The sequence below is a fragment of the Mauremys reevesii genome, linkage group 1, assembly GCF_016161935.1.
Source record: "Mauremys reevesii isolate NIE-2019 linkage group 1, ASM1616193v1, whole genome shotgun sequence".
NCBI lineage: Eukaryota > Metazoa > Chordata > Testudines > Geoemydidae > Mauremys > Mauremys reevesii.
Window position 1 is genome coordinate 304,481,960 of NC_052623.1, and position 5,282 is coordinate 304,487,241.

The following is a 5,282-nucleotide window of genomic DNA, read 5'->3' on the forward strand; positions in this document are numbered from 1 at the left end:
ACATGGCCACATACATGCCAACCCTTCAGCCATTGCCACTGTACTGAAGACTGGATTTTAAAGACTGTGGCCTATGCTGAAATTGGTCAGATTCCCATTAGGTCTGACTATTCCTTATTTCTATGGGAGTAGCACACAGAGGTCCAAGTCAGAATCTGGGTCCTCTTAGCTAGGCGCTATATCACTGAAGACAAGGTTCCCACCCCCAAAAAAGATTATGGGGCTTGTCTTCACTGCACTGTTACCTCAAGCCAGAACTGAAGTTTGCTCCTAACCCAACTCCTGTCCACACACACAAATCTCTGGCTTCAATAGTGCTTTAAACTTGAGCTAACTGGCCACCGTGTCAGGGTATGTGTGCTGAAGCTCCACTGCCACTGATGCAGAAGCTAGTACATGCTGTGGGGGTGCAAAAAATCAAGTTACAGCAGCTCATCTGCTAATCCAGTTACTCTGGGTATGGCTGCTTTGAAGTGTGGTCACTCTAAGGACTTGACTACACAGACAGTACGTGGCGAGTGAGGGTGTGAATCTACAGCACACTAGTTTGCCATGTTGACCCTGCTACCGCACACTAATAGTTCTGCAGTACACCTACTCTTAGTGCGGTAGCACTATTAACAGCCTATTAACAGCCAGTTAGTGCATGGCTGTGGCTTCATACCCTGGCTAGTTGTGCACTAAGGGTATGTCTACACTACGAGATTACTCCGATTTTACAGAATTCGATTTTTGGAAACATTGTATAAAGTCGAGTGCATGCGGCCACACTAAGCACATTAATTCGGCGGTGTGCGTCCATAGTACTGAGGCTAGCGTTGACTTCCAAAGTGTTGCACTGTGGGTAGCTATCCCATAGCTATCCCATAGTTCCCACAGTCTCCCCCGCCCATTGGAATTCTGGGTTGAGATCCCAATGCCTGATGGGGTAAAAAACATTGTTGCGGGTGGTTCTGGGTACATGTCGTCAGGCCCCCCCTCTCCCTCCCTCCATCCGTGACAGCAATGGCAGACAACTGTTTCGTGCCTTTTTTCCTGGGTGAACTGTGCAGATGCCATACCACGGCAAGCATGGAGCCCGCTCAGCCCAACGCAGCAGTCATGAACGTTGTAAACACCTTGCGCATTATCATGCAGTTTATGCTGAACCAGAACCTGCTAAACCAGGCGAGGAGGAGGCGGCAGCGCGGTGACGAGAGTGACGAGGACATGGACACAGAATTCTCTCAAATTGCGGGCCCCGGTGCTTTGGAGATCATGGTGTTAATGGGGCAGGTTCTAGCCGTGGAACGCTGATTCTGGGCCCGGGAAACAAGCACAGACTGGTGGAACCACATTCTGTTGCAAGTGTGGGATGATTCCCAGTGGCTGCAAAACTTTCGTATGCGTAAGGCCACTTTCATGGAAATTTGTGACTTGCTTTCCCCTGCCCTGAACCGCAAGAATACCAAGATGAGAGCCCTCACAGTTCACAAGCGAGTGGCTATAGCCCTGTGGAAGCTTGCAACACCAGACAGCTACCGGTCAGTTGGGAATCAATTTGGAGTGGGCAAATCTACTGTGGGGGCTGCTGTGATGCAAGTAGCCAAAGCAATCACTGAGCTGCTGCTACCAAAGGTAGTGACTCTGGGACATGTGCAGGCCATAGTGGATGGCTTTGCTGCAATGGGATTCCCTAACTGTGGTGGGGCAATAGATGGAACCCATATCCCTATCTTGGCACCGGAGCACCAGGGCAACCAGTACATAAACCTCAAGGGGTACTTTTCAATGGTCCTGCAAGCACTGGTGGATCACAGGGGACGTTTCACCAACATCAACGTGGGATGGCCGGAAAGGGTTCATGACGCTTGCATCTTCAGGAACACTAATCTGTTTAAACGGCTGCAGCAAGGGATTTACTTCCCAGACCAGAAAATAACTGTTGGGGATGTTGAAATGCCTATAGTTATCCTTGGGGACCCAGTCTACCCCTTAATGCCATGGCCCATGAAGCCATACACAGGCAGCCTGGACAGTAGTCAAAATACTGTAACTCCTTTTATCCATATAACCTGCATCCATGGGTGGCAAGTTTGTAGAAATTTTGGTGGTGCCCAGAACCCGACCCCCCCCCAACTCCGCCCACACCTGCCTAAGGCTCTGGGCGGGGTTTCGTGGGGAGGTATGGGGTGCAGGTCCTGGGCTGGGGATTGGGGTGCAGGGTTTGGGTGCAGGCTCTGGGCTGGGGGTGGGGGTGTAGGAAGGGGTGAGGGGTGCAGGCTTTGGGACGGAGTTTGGGCGCAGGCTCTGGGCTGGGGGTGAGGGCATAGGAAGAGGGAGGTGGTGCACGCTCTGGGAGGGAGTTTGGGGTAGGAGGGAGTGCAGGGTGAGGGCTGTGGGGCTGAGGATGAGGGGTTCATGCTGTGGGGGGCTCAGGGCTAGGGCAGAGGGGTGCAGTGAGGGCTGTGGGGCTGAGGATGAGGGGTTCATGCTGTGGGGGGGTCAGGGCTGGGGCAGAGGATCAGGGTGCAGGGGGATGAGGGCTGGGGCAGAGGATTAGGGTGCGGGAGGATGAGGGCTCTGGCTACGGCTGAGGATTAGGGTGCGGGGGGATGAGGGCTCTGGCTGGGGCTGAGGATTAGGGTGCGGGGGGATGAGGGCTCTGGCTGGGGCTGAGGATTAGGGTGCAGGGGGGATGAGGGCTCTGGCTGGGGCTGAGGATTAGGGTGCGGGGGGATGAGGGCTCTGGCTGGGGCAGAGGATTATGGTGCAGGGGGATGAGGGTTCTGGCTGGGGCTGAGGGCTCTGGCTGGGGCTGAGGATTAGGGTGCGGGGGGATGAGGGCTCTGGCTGGGGCTGAGGATTAGGGTGCGGGGGGATGAGGGCTCTGGCTGGGGCTGAGGATTAGGGTGCGGGGATGAGGGCTCTGGCTGGGGCTGAGGATTAGGGTGCGGGGGGATGAGGGCTCTGGCTGGGGCAGAGGATTAGGGTGCGGGGGGATGAGGGCTCTGGCTGGGGCTGAGGATTAGGGTGCGGGGGGATGAGGGCTCTGGCTGGGGCTGAGGGGTTTGGGGCGTTGGAGAGGCTCAGGGCTAGGGCGGAAGGGCAGGGTGAGGGCAGCCTGCCTTGCCATTAGTGAATGGCAGGCGCTAGGACCCTGCAGCAGCAGACAGCAGTTCTGCTGGGAGCTGATCTCCAGCAGCACAGAGCAGGCAGGGGAGAGGCGCGCGCTGCTTTTTGTCAGGCAGGGACGCGGTGCGGCAGGGGGGGACACGCAGGGGGAGGGGTGGCAGGTGGGGGCTGAGACCTGCTCCAGGCAGGGACGTGGCGGGGAGGGAGGCCCGCGGGGGCCGGGGCCTGATCCAGGCAGGGCCGGGGGAGAGACCCAGCTCCAAATATTGCTGGAGCAGGGCACCCGGCCCTGAATATTCCTGGAGCCTGGGCACCGCCAGGGGCGGCTCTACAAAGTAGGCTGCCCCAAGCAGCGCGGAGCGCTGCGCCGCCCTTCCCCAGTCCCGCGGCGGGTCCCCTCTTCCCGCGGCTCCGGCATCCTGGGGAGGGCGGCATTTGGCTCCGGTGGAGCTCCCGCCGGCATGCCTGCGGCAGGTCCACCGGAGCCCGGACGAAGCGGACCTGCCGCAGTCATGCCTGCGGGAGCTCAACCGGAGCCGCGGGAAGACGGGACCCGCCGCAGGCATGACTGCGGCAGGTCCGCTCGTCCCGGGCTCCGGTGGACCTGCCGCAGGCATGCCGGCGGGAGCTCCACCGGAGCCAAATGACGCCCTCCCCAGGATGCCGCCCCAAGCGGGCGCTTGGCCCGCTGGTGCCTAGAGCCGCCCCTGGGCACCGCACATGTATATAACCTGCCGCCCATGCCTGCATCATCCCTAGGCGGCGATAGCAGCATAGCTATTGATGTAGCTATGCTGGCAAAGCACTTGTAGTGTAGCTGAGCCCTCCTACATGGAGTAACTTGAGTGTACTAACCTGAGTTAACGGTTGCAATGAAAACAAGCCCTGTATAGAAGTAACATGTTTCTTTAGCTCTTGGAACATTATCTCCTTGTAACTTGTATGCTGCCTGCTGCAGTCAGACTTGCTAAACTCACTAACTTAGGAAAGGATGCTCCCTTTCTTGGGTAAAGAATGGTGTCCCAGCCTCTGTTCGGCAGAGGATGGAGATGGATGGCAGGAGAGAGATCACTTGATCATTGCCTGTTAGGTTCACTCCCTCTGGGGCATCTGGCATTGGCCACTGTTGGTAGACAGATACTGGGCTAGATGGACCTTTGGTCTGACCCGGTACGGTTGTTCTTATGTTCTTATGTTATGTTCCCTTGGTTTAGATGAATTTGAATGCAGTTTAAAGCTGGGACCCCTGCAATGTAAAAATCATACATTTTAAACAAACACTTATTTATTTTCCTAATAGTATCTTAGATTATTAAAAGGAAAATGAGTATAAAAATCAATTTACTTGTTACTATGCCTGTTTACTTTTTGCATTTCCACTTGTACATTTCGTTTTTGCTTGTAGCTACTTCCATACCATTAGTGCTGCTGTGATTAGATTTCAAGCTCTGCAAGGAACTTTCATTTGCTTAAACCCAACTGTTTCATTATGGTCTTAGGTTTGTAAAAGCTGTTTTGTTTTTTTAACAAAATCAAGCTATGGGCCAAATTTAAGTTGATAATGTCCTTTTAAAAGTATTGTAACAAGTTCATAACCACCTTAAATTCCATGGTTGTCACAGATCTGTATACTACTGCCACTCGTATCTTCATGCCAACAGCAGAGAGAGATATCAGATTTTCTTATTTCAAAAGCAAAAGCCCCAAATGCTAGAGCTAAAGGAGAATCTCAGTTTGATGTTTGCAGTATAGGGTCTATGACAGTCAGTTCTAATTCTCTTCACTCTTCACTGCAGGGCTACACATACATACTATCAAGTTCATTGCAGTATCTCACTCTTGAGATAAACATTTTTGTGTGTGTGTGTATGTTTGACTGAGCCATTGAAAATCTCACTAATTTTTCTAAAATTTCAATTATTTATATTGTCTCAGCTGGCAAGCCCTGATCTGTTGTTTATTTAAAAACAAACAAATAGACTAATTTAGGGGGCTAATATAATGATGTAAGGACAGAAGTGTTACAAAAACTAAATATTCTTAGCAGGAGCCACTGCAAAGATTTTAAAAACTGACTAATGATTTTGTGTGCCTCCATTTTTGTTGAACATCCAATCTTTTGAAAATTAGGTAAGGTGCCTTTAAGTTGTCTCAGGTTGGACATCCAA